The sequence below is a fragment of the Daphnia magna genome, linkage group LG9, assembly GCF_020631705.1.
Source record: "Daphnia magna isolate NIES linkage group LG9, ASM2063170v1.1, whole genome shotgun sequence".
Lineage (NCBI taxonomy): Eukaryota > Metazoa > Arthropoda > Branchiopoda > Diplostraca > Daphniidae > Daphnia > Daphnia magna.
The window spans coordinates 3,857,236-3,873,518 of NC_059190.1; the positions used below are offsets into that span (position 1 = coordinate 3,857,236).

General features: G+C 40.9%; 1 protein-coding gene across 3 annotated transcripts in view; it reads left to right on the plus strand.

Moving 5' to 3' along the window:
• The window catches only part of LOC116930827 (MOXD1 homolog 2), a 39,918-nt gene that overhangs the window by 14,358 nt on the left and 9,277 nt on the right, over nucleotides 1-16,283 (plus strand). The window lies entirely within an intron of this gene.

Sequence of the window (16,283 nt, forward strand, 5' to 3'; positions counted from 1 at the left end):
GGAAGAGCAGCAATTCATTAGAAATGTTTGTACGAATGAGCTCGTCTTTGGATGCGTCTTCCACCTCGTTCCAGTCCGTTTCTCCATTTCACCAGAATTTATACACGACACCGACTATATTACAGATGGCGTGGGGTATTCACGTCAACTCTCCTCATCTTTTTCTTTTACCCTTACGACCGCATTCAACAATTGATTTATCCGGAATGGCAATCAGCTGTAACGACTACACACCTCCCCCCCCCATTCCACAGCGTAGATATCTGTCCCCTTAGAAAAGTTTTAGTCGCTGGTTACCATTTGACCTGATCATCAAAGAAACGAAGCGAATAAATAAAAAAAATAAATAAATAAATGGGAAAGAAACTGTTGGGGCTTTAGCGGTGGGCACGTGAGGGGAAAACTGATAGATGGAATGCTTACAAGTCTCTTGTGTGTGCGTGTGTCGTGGTGGGTAAGAATCTCGAGTGCGGTAGTAAACATGTCAAAAAAAAGAAGAAACGGCCATCTTTTTCTTCCACCTGTGGACATCATCGAAGTCTGAAAATGTGGAGAGGGCCACACGACTTTTCAAAAGAAAAAACGGTGACGCTTCTTGATGATTTATAGAGGGCCCCTCATCACACACACATTGGGTCCAGGTTAGAAAAGAACCTGTTCTGTGTGTGGGGCGATGGCCCAGGTTTTTTTCTTTTTTTTGTTGGTCCGCTTTCATTCAGATCATCAGAAAGAGAAAAAAAGAACTTCTTTGCTCGGGTATGTTCATCCGAGAAGATACGACGATGGATTTATAAGAAGAAGAAAAAAGATCTTTTTTTCTATTCATGACGTACCTTCTTATTACGTAGCAAAAATGTTTTCTTCGACACCACTATTTCAGAATTTCTTCCCCTTTTTTTCGAGGCAAACTCGCCCTTTAATTTATTTACGCTCGAAGCGGCCGTATGGCTTTCAAAGTCTTCGTAAATGCTAAATGGATAGAATTTTTTGTTTTCTTTTGCCTCTTGCATAACGAGCGATCATTAACGCGTATTATTATGATGATATGGATCGTTGTAAAAGCGTCTTTTCAAGCCGCGTTTCTTACTGGTTCGAGCCAGATGGAAATCGGAAATGGCTACTTTGTAACGGCGGGGGAAAAGAAAAGGAAAAAGAAAAAGAAATCGACCGGTGCTGGGTTGTATATCTTAATGAGTTCTACTTCCCAGAAAGTGGTGCTGATCATTTTCCAGCCGACCAGTTTTTCTCGACTTCATTATAAACATTTTTCTCTTCATTTTCTTTCTGTCATTATCAACGGAAATTCACGGTCAGTTAGTGAGAATCAGACGCGCGGCTGATGGTGCGCCACGACTTGTTCCCTTCTAAATGAATCGGCAAAAAAAGGGGAATAAAAAAAAGAAAGAAAGAAAGAAAAGTACAGAATCAAATTTAAAAGAAAATGTTTCTTATTTCCCATTGAATTCTGTGCTCTGACTCTCCGACCCGCCATTGTCGATCGGGACATAATGGCGGACACGCTGAATTATCGAGGGCGACGATGTAATAATACATAATGATATAGAAAAAGAAGGGCCTTGATGAAGATGTCGGATCTTTCCGTCATGAAAGAAGTTGTGTATTTTTCTTCTCCTTCTTTTCTTATGTACAGTATATATATATACGTACATTGTATGTGCGTTTGTATATTGTATTCTGGCTGGGCCGTGCGGACGCGCAGAAGTGACAAAAGGCGGAAGTTCTTGTGTCAATCCTCTGGCCCGGCGGGGGGTGCCAACACCACGGGATCGTGGCCAGCTCTTTTTTTTTTCTCCTTTTCTTTTTTCTTTTTTCTTTGTTGATGATGGCGTTCCCGAGTTGTTTGTGTACATATATATATATACACATCGTGGAATGAGTTGCAATTTCCATCAATGATTAGCTGTATATATCTTTCGGAGCTCTTTTTCTCTCTTCATTTCTTTTCTTTCGTTTTTATTTTATTTTATTTTTTCCCTCCTTGACTTGGGGCGACGGAATTGAAGGAAGATGTTACGGTCGGCGGCCGTGATCGACGCTCTCCTCGTGAATCATCTCGCTGTGATTGCGACCACTCAAAGCCCAACGTATATACGGACATGATTCATCATCATTTCACTAACGATTCACGACGTGCTTGTGATATATGTTGGATGAGAAGAAAGAAAAAAAAGGGTTGCATCGCGCCCATTTTCTTTATGTTTCTTTCCCTACATTTATTTCTATTACGCATCGTTTTTTTCTTTTACATATACAAGTACCGGCTGGTTAATTCAATCGATCGACAGGGCGGAGATCTCACCCACACAAAAGGCGGGAATTCAAAAGTTTAAATTTAAAAAAATAAAAAAAGAGGAAACCGATCATTCACTGAAAGGGAAAATGTGTGGGCCGAGTCGACAGCCTCCCATGTTATGTGTATAAATACACTGGAGGGGGGGATGGGGGGTGGGGGAGAAGAGGTTTATATCATCAGCTGTTACGTGTATAATTAGACAACGGCATTACCCGCACGGAGAGCCTCTTGTAGGGCGGGCAGGGCGCTTAAGGCCGCGTGTACACAAGAACCTTTACTTGAAAAATGTTGAAATGAATTCAAATTCCCCCTTCCATTTTTTGTGTGGGTCTGAAACGTAACCACACACACGAGCAACTCAAATCTGTTGTTAAATTTTTTGTTCGTTTTATTTTTTTTTCGTTTAGTGGTCGGAAAGATTTGAGAAAAATTTTGGTTTGTGTCTTTGTCGTTTCTTCTGGTATGATGAGGTTGAGTTAAAGGTTCGCTCGAGAGCAAGATGCGGTTGCTCGTTACTTGTGCGTGACTCAAGGTCGTGATTACCTCAGCCTCTCCGGTTCACTTTGTTTTGGTTCGTCCCTCCAACTTCTCAGGGTCTTCGCAATCCTCTCCCAATCCTCTTTTTTTTCTTTTTCTTTTCTTTTACCTGCGCGTTTGTGTTTGTGTTGTTTCACACCACTCGAGTAGATATAGTATCTGTTTGTTATTACGCAATAGACGGAACTGGCACAGCACAAAAAGGCCGGGACCAAGAAAACATATTCCGCCGTGCATAGACGCAACTTGGCCATCGTTTTTCTTTGGTTTCTCATCTTCCTTTTTTTGTTATTTTCACACCCGTTTGTTTTGTTTTTTGTTTTTTTCGGGCATCTTTCCTGTTCACTCGGAAGAGCTGGTTATGTCTTTTTCACCATATCACGGCTTCGGGATTCAGCAGTGAACCAGAATCAGTGCAAGTGTTAAAAACTCTTTTCAAATCTGACGCGAGAAACGTAACAAACAAAACAAAAAGATGCCACAGAAAAGCTAATAGAGAGAACAACAAAGAAAGAGAGAAAAAGAAAATCAATTTTTATTTATTTTATTTCATATGATTTAAACAAACTGTAAAATACCATCAAAGAGAAGAAGAAAACAAAAATGAAGAAACGTTGCCGGGTTTAAATCCATTTTTAATGGCTGTTGTCGGGGCTTCACCCCCATTGGTGACCTTTAAGAAAGAAAGAAAATGTTACAGTACAACGTTCATATACCCGGTACCATTTTCTCGGGAAAAAAAGGAATCCATCGGCCGTAACGCGCACGACGCGTGAAATTCCAAGTAGCGTCGCGGTGAAGAACATCTTTCCTCCTCCTCCCCCCCCCCTCTCGGCCGTTAGCACGAAAATGCCGTCTACAAACGCTAATCGATGTCGAATGAACTTTGAACTCTTCTTCTTCTTCTTCTCCTCTCGCCAATGTCTCGTTGCTGTTGTTGTTCCTGTCGCTTTGCATTTGCGAACGTGTCTGCGCGTTTAAGACGGGGCACAATAACGGAGGCATCGCGAAGAAAGTCGACATTGTCGAGTGGACTCTTTAATATACTCAAATGGCAGCGGCTCTCGACTTTCCTTATTTTGCCACTCTTTGCGTTTGCCTTCCAGTCAAGCGACACTATTATTATTTTTTTGTTAGATAGAGATGCTAGATGTATATAGTGAACAGTAACACACACACACACGAGCCCCTCTGCCATAGCGACCGTTGGGTTAGAACCTTATAGTGGCAAGAGCCCCACCGTGTCTTCCATCTTGGGGCTGGCTAAGAAAGTGCCATCCAGCGACATTAAAACATTCTTTATTCAACGCCATGTATAGAGAAGAAAATAACGCACAGATAGATATGTATATGTATCTATATATGCGAAGAGAGAGAGAGAGAGAGAGAGAGAGATAGGCCGTATTTGAATATGTTAAGACGTCACACAGGAAGGCCAAGAATTTGTACAAGAGTATAAGTCAAAGACATGTATAAAAATAAATAGCTGACAGACCTGTTCAGTCATCTTTTTTTTTTTCAGTTTTTTCTTGAGACGATCATCAGAATACATTACTATAGCCTTTGCGAGAAAAGAGGAGAGGGGTGTTGTGTATTGTTGTCCTTAAACTTTCCCTCGGTTTTTATTAGATTTTTCTCTCTCTCTCTCGAGATGCGCCATTGATGGGTAAAGAGTGTGTGTCGCGATCGCAGAGACCCTCATCATCCAAGCGGGGCGTCGTCCCATCCAACCGAAATTTTCCGTATACTGTACAATATTTAAATGGATTTTCCCAGATGATTTCTCTCCCTCTCTCTCTTTCTCGTGTACATATTTTTTTGTTTCTTGACGAATGCGGGATCGGCCTGCTGGTCGATGAATCAGACTCTCCGTCCTTTTTTTTCTTTCTTTCTTCTCCGACGCACAACAACAACATCAACAACAAAAAATATATAAGGAAAGGAAACGAGAAGAAAAACAAAGGCGGATGGAAGAACCGAATAAACATTTTGGGGATAATGACAGTTTGAATTCCAAACCGTCTCCGATTCTCCTAATGTTTATTTATTTAAATTTTTTTTTTTTGCTTCCCCGGCGTCGGGACGTCATCATCATCAGCACCGCAAACAGTTGATGACGTGACGCCGTCACTCATTCCACTAATTGTTTCACCCCGAAATGTCTCGCTTTCAATGTTTGAAACAGATAAAGGCGAGTGTCTGTCACCATCGTTATATATGCAAACGACGGCCGCTGACAAAATTCTTGTCATTCCTTTTTCCCAGCTCCGTCTTTTGTTTTTCTTTTTTTTTGTTTTCCTCCCCCTCTGGAGGAAAACTGGAAACCCCTTAATTTCTTTACATTTTTCCAAAAGTGATTGTTGTCGTCGTTGTCTTGGAGCTGCTACGCCGACGTAGAGGCCAATGGCGCTGCATTCTGCCGCTTGATGCGTAATCGAGCGTATGATTGATCCGCAATCGAAGCCCAAAAGCGGCAGATGGCGATTGTAGCCAGCAAACGTATACAGAAATGAACAACACACACAAATAAAAAGGGATAGAATAAGAAAAAAGAAAAAAATAAGGTTAGAATTGGACCATCAGCGTAGCCGCGCGTACTTGCATAGGTTCTAACGAAGCAATTTCGCGCTGCGGATCAGGGAACGAAACCAACCGAGGAAACAGAAAAAAACCTTTTCTTGGCGCATTACCTCTTCCCTCCCCCCACCATCCAGCGGCTCTGATGCGATCTGCTCCGGCTTCTACAGTTCTCCACGCTCCCGTTGGGACGGGCACCGCCAGTATATGTATTGTTCTCTATCCATTCGGAGGTAAAAGAATAGATTTAAAAAGAATAGAAGAACAGAGTCGAAAGGAAAGAATACAGTCGGCTTCTTTCCCTTTTTTCTCTATTGTTATGGCGGTGCGATTTTCGTCCTGTTTATTCGCTCGATACATTTTCATGCAACTTCAAAAAAAAAACTACTCGTCTTCTATTTGGATGCATCAAGTGCTGCCCCCATTTGTTATTTATTTATTTATTTATTTATTTATTTTTTTGAATTCTTTCATTTTTCCGCCAATGTGTTCTCGGTTTCTTTTGTCGAGTTTTGCTAGCACTTTGTAACGTAAAATTCGACCATAATGACACGGTTCACAGGTTGATAGTAGCCAACAAAGGCGATCAAAGAGAAGATGGGGGGGTTGTTCTTCTAGTTTCTATTGCCCGCCCTGGGTGCCTTGAATTTATTTTTTTTTATCGTAAAGGAAAAACCTTTTTTTTTTTTTTTTGTGCTTGTAATATTCATTAAAAAAAATAACAAATGTCTAGCAGCTTCCCTGTGGTGACTCGTAAACGGCTATTTTTCTATTTTTTATTATTATTATTTCAACCTGTAATCTATATATACACAGAGAGGTCTGGGTGGATTTTTTTAAAAAATGCGGGTATTTAAGGAAAACTTGAAATGTTACAAAAGCCTCAGAACAACCACATTGAAACCCCTTCCTTTTGCTTTGAAACAAAACACACACACACACACACACACAAAATAAGAGGAAATGTGGGAAAATTCATGTCGATGGAACATTCCGTGGAATGAGGATGTGTGCAGATCCTAATCAGTCGGTCCAGGTAGGTCCAGTCAAGGGATCTACACAAGTTTTTTTTTTTTTTCGTTTTTGTTTTCCGTTTTTTGGAAGAGGGGTTTCTTTTGACGGGGAGAAAAACAGGAGAAACGTTGGAGGGTCTTTTGTTTTTCGTCTTTTTTCTTCTCGTCCCATCAAGTCAGATCACGTCCAGATAAAAAAAAAAACCCCAAAAAACTAACGAAATAAAAACAAAATAAATCGTTTCGAGAGTTAAGAGATCCCAGGCAAGCAACAGACACACACACACATACGTACGTATCACAAGGGGGAAAACAATTCATTGGAGGAAAAAAAAAAAGGAGAGAGGAGACACGAAATCTGTTGAATATATCAGATCCAGCTGTCACACACACACACACACACACACACGGCCCCGAGTTTCTTTTGGCCGAGACGACGACAAGAGACCCGTGTCTCTTTTTCTTTTGGGAATGCATCTCTCTCCCTGTGTGTCTCCTTTTGTCCTCTTTATTCACATAGAAGAGGTTGACGATGGACTAAGTTTTTTTGTTTTTTTTCAAAAACACAACCGACCATCTCCCCGAAATAACAAGGGAAGAAGAAAAATAAAATGTAGAAATTCCTCGTGACAGATGGATCAGACCAATTGATAGCAACGGCCCAGGTTGTAGCCTGGAACATGGTCGTGTTTTTTTTTTTAAAGGGGGGGTTTCACCCGCTATATCGTACAGATCCTTTATCTCTTTTTTTTTAGACTTTGACTTTTTTCTTTCTATTGCAACGTGAAAAGACACAAAACACAAAATGGATAGATGGCCGCCTTCTCTCCCCCCTTTGAAGTTGACAAACAACATGAAAACCTATAACACGACAACATCAACAACAACACGAAGCATTAAAAAAAAATACATAAATAAATGAAGGAGGAATTTCGTATTACAAAGTCCGTGTTGCCTCTGTTCTCATCTATCGGGAGCGTTCCACTAGCGCTGATTCACGCTGCAATGTTAATATCCTACCCCCTCCTTTCTCCCCCCTGCTCTTCGTTGTTCTGCTCTTAACCCCTTCTTTCAGCACGCAGACGGTGGAAAGGACGTCATCTGTTTTGCATAGTAGTCCATGGTAACGCTTTTGAATATCGCCCGTCTCTGGCAACTCGTGCGCGCACCGCACCGTGAATTCGTGATCGTGAACTCTTCGGCAACTAAATATCTCGACAGACAACACACGCAAACAGCGCCAATCTTGGCAATTTGGGAGCACAAAAACAAAAAACAGGGCCGCCCCTTGTTCTCAATCTCCCTGTCGCTATCGTTGCGTTTGTGTATGTGTGTGTGTGTGTGTGTCGAAGTAGTCGATATCGATCTCTCCATCTCGTTCGCTTTGCCTTAACAAATTGGCTCTTTTGTTTTTATTTTTCTTCTTCTTTGATCGGCGTTTCTTGTTAACCCACACACACACACACACAGCCAACAACCCAAAGAAAAAACAAAACAAAAAGAGAAGGGGGGGGCCGTTGATTGTATAAACTCAGGTGTGTGTGTATGTGTAACATAGCGGGAATGATTGGGAGAAGAAGGTTAGAATAGGCGGGGGTATTACGATGTTGTTTTGTTTTTTTTCTTCTTTCTTAACAGATTCGTTTTAAATGAAGGTCCCTTTAAGGCAATATGAAGTCGAAAGACCCCCCCCTCCGGTGAAGAGGTTGATTGGTTTTTTTTTTTTCTTCTTCTTTTCATTTTCTATTTTTTTTTTCGCCTACCTTTCAACATCCAAGCAAAGAGATCATTTGCATTTTTTGGTTGTTGTTCTTCGCTGCTGCTGTTGCAACCTATAACGAAGACGAGAGAGAGAGAGAGAGAACAGTTTTGTGCGCTAGAAGACGGATATCTACGTGGAGACCGACGAAAGCCAATAGCTATAAGGGACCCTATTCTTAATTAGCCTTTGTTGTTTGGACCCAGCAAGCACAAACACGAACTTGGTATTGTTATTTAGGGGGTTAGACGAACAGACACACACACAAAAAAAAATCAAAAGAGAAACGAGAGTAAAAAATAAAAAAATAGATAAATAAATAAATAGGAAAGTGGAAGACCAAAAAAAAGAAAGAAAAAAAAAGAGCTGGTAATATTCAAATAGGAGGAAGCGATAGAAAGGTGGGTGCACACGCGTGAACGGTTTACAAGTTGAAGAAAGCGAGGCACGGGGCTGGAGTGATTGAAAAATCACTTTGGGGGCGCTACGGCATCATCATTTGCATCCGATTTGCATCTGATTATTTTCCTACGGGATTGGAAAAATAAGAGAGAAGGGTCCCCCCCCTCCTCTCGTTTATCCCTTTTTTTTTATTATTTTTAACCAGCAGTCCGACGGCTATGTGCAGTTGTACGTTATATACAAAAACAACGAGACTCACGGTCACGTTTTTCTTTATTTAAAGAAAAAAAAAAGGGGGGGGCGCACATGCAAACGGCACCTGTCTCTCTTTGGCCGCTCTTTCCTAATATTTTGGTGTTGCTATTTTGCTCACGTTAAGCCCTCGAGTGCGACCCAAAAAAGAAAAAAAAAATTGACTTAACATCGATTGTCCGTTGTTTATAAAAAAAAAAAGAAAAGAAAAACAAAACACAAAAAGGTCCGTCTGGAAAATGCCGAACTAACCGAAAGAGTCGCCGCTCACCTCACGCAAACACACATCACCAACAATCAGCGCCGTTGATGATGATGGAACGGGACACGCGGGCTGCATGCTCGATTTGCGCCATCGGCTCATCGTTCAAATCTCCTAAATAGCTCTATGAAATGTACGTGTGTGTGTGTGTGTGTGTGTTTGTTACGTCTCTGCACACACGCGCCTTTCCTTCTACAGCATCCAAGTTTAGTTTTTCTTATTGGTTGCCCGTGTTGTTTTGTTTTTTTTGCATGTTCGTTTTTGACTTAGCGGTACACAAGGCCCGCAGCATCTCGACGTAAACGATGTAGCGCCATCAATATAACAGGGACCCTTGGTTTTCTTTTTTTCTCAAAACCTATTGTCATTCATATGTGCTAATCGACTGTGCAGCTGCCGCTATATAGACACTAGCCGACGCCATTGAACGGGCCGACTTCACTTTTTTTTTGGGGTGGGGGATGGGGGGGGGGGGTTTGGGACGTGCCCTGCATTGAACGCAGCTCCCGCTTTGCTTGACTTGTATTTTGCCCGACGAATACTACACTTATTATCATAATAAAAGAAGACGGAAAGCGCTAGTAAAGAAAGAAAGAAAGAAAAAATAGTCCAACGTCAGACGTCAATGGCGAGCGATGCCACTAGAAATAAATTTAATTTATTATTATTTTTTAAATTTAATTTACTTTGAGGAACGGAGTGAGTCTGTCTCAATGTCTTAGATCCGAAATAGCATTTTGCTGTTGTTGTTGTTGACGAATGTTGGCACGACTCGTGTTAATCATAAAGGATATAGATCCGTCTTTATATTGATTCGTCCAATGTTTTATCCCCCCCACCCCCCTTTTTTTTTCTTTAATGTTTTGAGATCATGACTGCGGTGATGACCGACCATTAAAAACCCAAACTTCAGGGCGACTATAGATAGCTCGTTTGTTCTCGTCAATTGTACTCGTTTAAAGAGCTCGCAGAAAGGCGATTGGAGCTGACTGAAGTCTACTACACCCAAAGAACTTCATTAAAAAAAATAAAAACTAAAACTAAAGTATATGCTTTTCTTCTCGAGTCGTGTAGATACGGGGGCGGATTCGGGGTCAATGATTGCCATCGAATGTACACGTCGTGATTCGCCATATTTATCAAACGTATATAGCTCGCAGGCGCTCATTATCATTTGGTGGCTTGTTTATGTTACCTCCAATTTGAGTTTTACGCGTCTGCTGATTCTGGCGTAACGTTCCCCTATCAATATCACCGAGATGAGGAAACAATGCCAAGCGCAATTAACGAGCCAATCTTCTGAATTCTCTAACGCGTCACACGTTTTTTTGTTGTTGTTCTTGTTGTTGTGGTCCTACACGGCTTAAAAGCTTTGGCCCTTCATTTTTGCTTTTTTCCTTTTTCGCTTAGACATTGTGTTCCGTTTGTCAACGATGGAAACACACGAATGTCCTGGCGCGTCTCATTTCATCATCATTAACGAACCCCCTCTTCTTTTCTTTTTTACTCCGCCCCTCCCCCCATCATCAACAAATGAGAAAGGGACGCAAAAAAATCAAGAAATAAAGACAAATAATCATAATAAGCTGCTGTTTTCTCGCAGAGTAAATAAAGGAATAAAAATAAAATAAATGATAATACCATTGTGTGATACGGATGACAAAGGGGACGGACCCAAAGCGAAAAACGGAAGAGACAAGCAGAAATTAACAATAAGACAAAATAAATATTTCAAAAAAGAAAAAAAGAGACAAGTCATTAAGCCAAACAGAACGAATTTGGGAGGGTGGCTGGTTTAGAGGATGTTGCAACTGATGGCACTTGTACGTTATAATATTTGAAAAAAACTAAAAACTAAATAGACGTCTACTGTCTATATGTGGCGCGACGCACACCAAAACGAGAATGGAGCACTTCCGGACGTGCCCATTTCGTTTGCATCCGCCAGTAAGAGACTGAGTTGAAAAAAAAAAAAAAGTAATTATACCTGCGTATAAGTACCGCATCTGTTTGTAGACACTTGAAAAGGGATCGCATGATATGTCGTCAAACACGGGGTACAGCTTACATTATAACACGCCCCTCGCCGTCGTACCGAGTCTATACACAAAATATAACGAGAAGCCACTTGCCCATTTTGTTATTTCCGCTCCTTTTTTTTTTTTTTAATTCAAGAGAAAAAAGAAATAAATGGAATAGACAGACAATAAGAAGACAGGTATAAATATATTTCTTTTCTTTCTTTTTTCGCTTGAATAAGGATGTACGAGAAAATGACGGCATGATGGTTTTCCTCATCATCATTTCCCACTGTATATGGAGGGGAAATGCATCCATTGTTTACCCTTCGTCTTGCCACTTTTCTCATTTGCTTTATCTTTGAATTTAAAAAACACAACGAAATATAAGAGACCCCCCGTTCAGCGTGCGCGCACACCCCTTTCATTTAAGAGTTATATGTTATATACCTGGTCTCCCGTCAAGTCTCATTTTTATCTAGAAAGAAAGAGGGGGAGGGAAAGGAAAAAGAGATTGATCCTCATAAATCATCGATAGCTTTGAGAGTTTCGAAAAAGAAAAGAAAAAGAGGGGGGGGGGGGATATAATTCTTAATTGAGGAACATCTAAATAGCGCAACCGTGTAGGCTTTATTCGAAAACGATACGTTTCACATGTTGGACCATCCGTTAATAAAAGGTTTAAAAAAAAAGGGCTGAAGTGCACTTTTGAAAAATAGGGGCCAGATTGTGAAGAGAAGAATAATAAGCGAATGCACATCTGACGATGACAGCATCAACGTCTGAAATATTCTGCTCTGCTTTGGCCCTTGCCAGCCCCCCCGTCCCAGGTGTAGATGGACGTGTGTGCACGGGCGTGCAGAGTTTTCTCTCTCTCCAAAGTGAAGATTAAGTGAAGAGGCCTGTCCACTGATAGCCGTGTGTTGTGTATATCTGTAGAGCAGCTGTCAATAAACGACGAGTTTGCAGCAGCAGTCCCTCACTCCCCCGGAAAAAAAGAAAGAAATATATATAGAAAAAGAGATGGATGAGGAGACACTCGAGAGCCATGTAGAAGAGCTGTTAGGATTGGATGGCCATCAGTCGGCTGTCGCTTGTCCTATATATACAGTCTTTTTTTTTTTATTTCGTTTGACTTCTCTTTTGCTGATGTTTCGCCACTTTGGCATGCGCACGAGATGAATAACTGATGAAGCTGAAAGTTATAGACAAGGCCGAGAGAATGGCAGGAAAGAGAAGTTGAGATGCCAGCGATGGAGGAAGCGATACAGATTGATAATTCAGACATTTGCTGAAGGCTATCCGGAGAATATATAGTGGCACATCTCTTTAGTTTCGGATAACAGTTTTCTCGGATGCCATCCCAACTGTTCACGGATATCTTTGCCAGCGCTCTTGAGAGTGTGTCTATAAGAGGCTGACGGGATCCGCCTCTATAATTGGATGTAGCCTCCGAATGTAATGAGGTACTTGTTGAGTATAGGGACGTGCTCTTTCTATTATCTCCACCTATCGAACCCTTTTTTTTCTTTTATTTTCTCTTCTCCGTTCGTCCCTTTTGTGCATTCCACATTCACGCAGACACAACAAAAAAAAAAAAATTAAACTGTTGTGCCTTTCTATTTTTTTTTTTTTTTTTTTTGGCATTTGTCCTGGGTCTAAAAAAAAATAAATAAAAGGAAAACGCTTCACCGGAGTAAATAGATATACTCAATTAGCTTCGCTCTTTTCTCAGGTCTCTTTCTCTTTTTTTTTTTTTCTTCTTTCGACATAGTCTAACTTAACGTTCACGTCCAAAAGTCCTTTGTTAGTCTTGATGCTTCCCTTTTAAAGGTTTTTTTTTCAGGCTCCAAATTTCAACAATTCAACGCGGGGGGAAAGGCAAAAAAAAAAAAATTACATGCTCGTAAACGTACTTCACTGACATTCGGTTGAAACCGACATTTAAAAAAAAAGGGAATCTCGGTCGACACGGAAAGATTAAACCTGAGGCGTAATTTTTTTCTGACGCTGATTGTTATGGCAATCTCTGTCGCAAAAAAAAAAAATGGGAGAAAAGAAAACTGTGAAAGGCGAGAAATGCAGAAATGTGAGAAGTTAAAAAGGAAAAAAAAAATGGAGATCAGCTCCTTGCGGAGTTGATTAGCAGGCCCGCACGACTTGACGTCACGTGGCAGCAGCAGCAGCAGCTCCGATTTCATTTTCTTTTTTTCTTCGCATTTCGTTTCACTCCAAAATTGGACGAAACGTTTTTATTTTCTTTGCACTTTTATTTCATTTTTTTTTTTGTTATTGTGAATTTTCCGCCTGCCGTGGAACAGATGTTATATGTACATATCATTCACATTAACAAATACGCACTTCACCGTGTGACGCTTATTTTCCCCAACTATTTTTTATTTTTATTTTTAATTTCCTTACACGTAAGAAGGAAAACTCGTCATTATTGATTGATGACACGAATAAAAATATGAAAAATGTCAACGTTAATGTTTTTCCAGTAGAAAAGAGGAGAGACATTGCAAGTGTTGCAAGTTAACGACTTCATTTCACGCAGACATTTCACGTACAGCCAGAGAAAACTGGCTGGCGTTTTCTTATTAGTCGAGTCTAATCGTTAGCTCTCATTCTCCGACTCCTTGGAAGCGTTACGAATGCTTGTACAATGAGAAAAAAAGAAGAAGAAGAAGAAGAAGGAAAAATGAAAAAAAAAAAAAATACGTATACAAATATATACATACGCAGTATGTAACCAACAAGGAACTGTGGTGGGTGTTGGGTAAGAAAAGGCCATCTCATCAAGGATGAAAAAGCAAAGAGTGCGGGGGGAATACGGTGGGTGTTTTTAATATTTTTAGAAACGGGGCAACGGACGACCAGAGCCAGCCAAACGAACGGAACCGACCGACGCACACACACACACACATACATATAGCATGGCTCGTAAATAAGCAGCAGGAGGTGATGCTAGAAACGCGTCTTCTATAGCTAACAAACATCCACACACACACACACACAGACACACCGGAGATTGGTAGAGAGGGGCTCTGGTTATGTGTGTGCCCGCAACGACGACCAAGGGCACCGGTTAGAAAAGACGAACTCTAACTCATGGCAGAGTCGAAATGAAATGAAAGTGAGGCCTTTACACCACGGAGCGCTTACATAGACCCTAAGAGCTTCTTATTTTTTTCTTTTTTTTCTTACTTAAAAAAAATAAATAAATAAATAAAAAATATGTTTAAACCGAAATGAGTTTCTACGCCCGAGTCTCTTGGTCTGATGCTGTGTGAGCCACTGTTATGACGGCACCACCGTCTCCCTCTTGTCTCTCTCGGATATATATATACACACTATAATATTTCGTTGGGAAAGAAGGAAAAGGAAGGCAGACTCTCTTAGGTCCTCACTGCAGGGAGAACGAAGGAGATAGTCGGAGAGAGGTTAAAGATGGCCCCTGGTGATTGCTTTATTCAAACCCGACCGCTCCTATCTAAATAATATACCACCCATAGATTGGGTTTGATGGACTTTACGACTGACCTCGTCTGATCGCTGATAGCGCGCCCACCACTACAACTGGCCGGGTTTTTTTTTTTTTGGAAGAAAAATCCTAAATAAATTCAGCATGGGGCCTTTAGTTATCTCTCAGTTGCTGTGACTTCTCCCTCTTTTTTTTTTTTTTTATTATTATTGTATTCCCAGATTCTTACTAACTCGCCATCAATTCCCAAATAGATGTTAAGCTTTAAACACTCGAAAATCTCAACCCGGGTTATGTGTAACACGACGGTGGGGGTGTGTGCTGACCAGGATCGACGCCATCCAGCTCTCGTTCACATGCTCAACCCCCAATTTTGTTAGGTGCATCCGACCATGTTGACGAATCATTCCCCTTCCCCAACGAATTTTTATTTCCAAGTGCGCTCGTCAATTGAAGTAGCAAAAAAAATCAATTCAATTCAATTCAAACATCAAATCTAAACGTCGGCCATTATCAAAATATATAATAATCTAGATAAGGATTTGTTCTAACAATTTCACATTGCCTCCCCCCATGGCGTCTGCCTTCCAGTTTGAGCCCACAACGTCACGAACGTACCATCGTTTCTCCGCTCTGCCGTGTACTGTACATCTATCTGTCGTTGATGATCTGATGCCACGAGCACGGACCACTAGGGTTCTTACTGTCCTTTTACATTCAATCTAACATTATGTCGTTTCCTCTTTCCTTCTTCTTCTTCTTCTTTCTCGAGTGCAAGCCCAGTGGGGGAGACTTTGAAAAATAAAAAAGAGGGAATATGATATACGATATAAGGGATAAAGATGATTAGAGTTGAGCGCGCGGGTGACGGGCGACTCGGGATCGTTGACGACGAGGACGTCATTTTATTTTTATTTTTTGAGAGGGGAGTTGGTTGCGAGGATCGAATGGATGACGAAGATGACGACGACATTAGAGCCTTGAGGGTAAAAAAGAAGACGAATCCCTTGGTCGATGTGTGTTCGTGGCTTCAGAGGCCTGGAGGGTGGCCAGCCAAGAAACGAGAAAGCCCCGGCTTGTTATCGTGTTAGATCCGCAGGACACACACACACACACATAGTACATATACATATGTATATATATTTATATATACCAGTCAGTCTTTTCTCAATTGTGACAAATCCACCAGCAGCCTCCCTCTTTTTTTCTTTTTCATCCCCTTCTTGTAAGAAAAAAAAGAAAGAGGTTTGCTCCTGCTGTGTTTCGTGTAGTTACGTCAAACTCCGGGCCACAGGATCCAGAGGAGCGCATTGAATTCTATAGTACATGCAATGTATAGACATTGTGTCATCTATACACTTGATTCTATTAGAGAATTTTTTTAACCCCCCCCCCCCCTCTGCTGTTACTACTGTCTGTGTGTCATATAAAAATATACAGCCAACTATGGGGTGGACATAAAAATAAAAAAAAGAAAAAGAGAGGAAATAAGTAATAATAAGGGCGAAACCTGGGTGGTCACACAAATTTCAATGACGAAAAAAAATAATAATAATAATTTTTTTTTTTCCAGGGGAATGATCAAACGTGGCCTTTCTCAAAATAGAGACTCTGTATAGTTAGATATATAAGCAATAAGCCCCCCCACCAAAAAAAAGGAGTCTG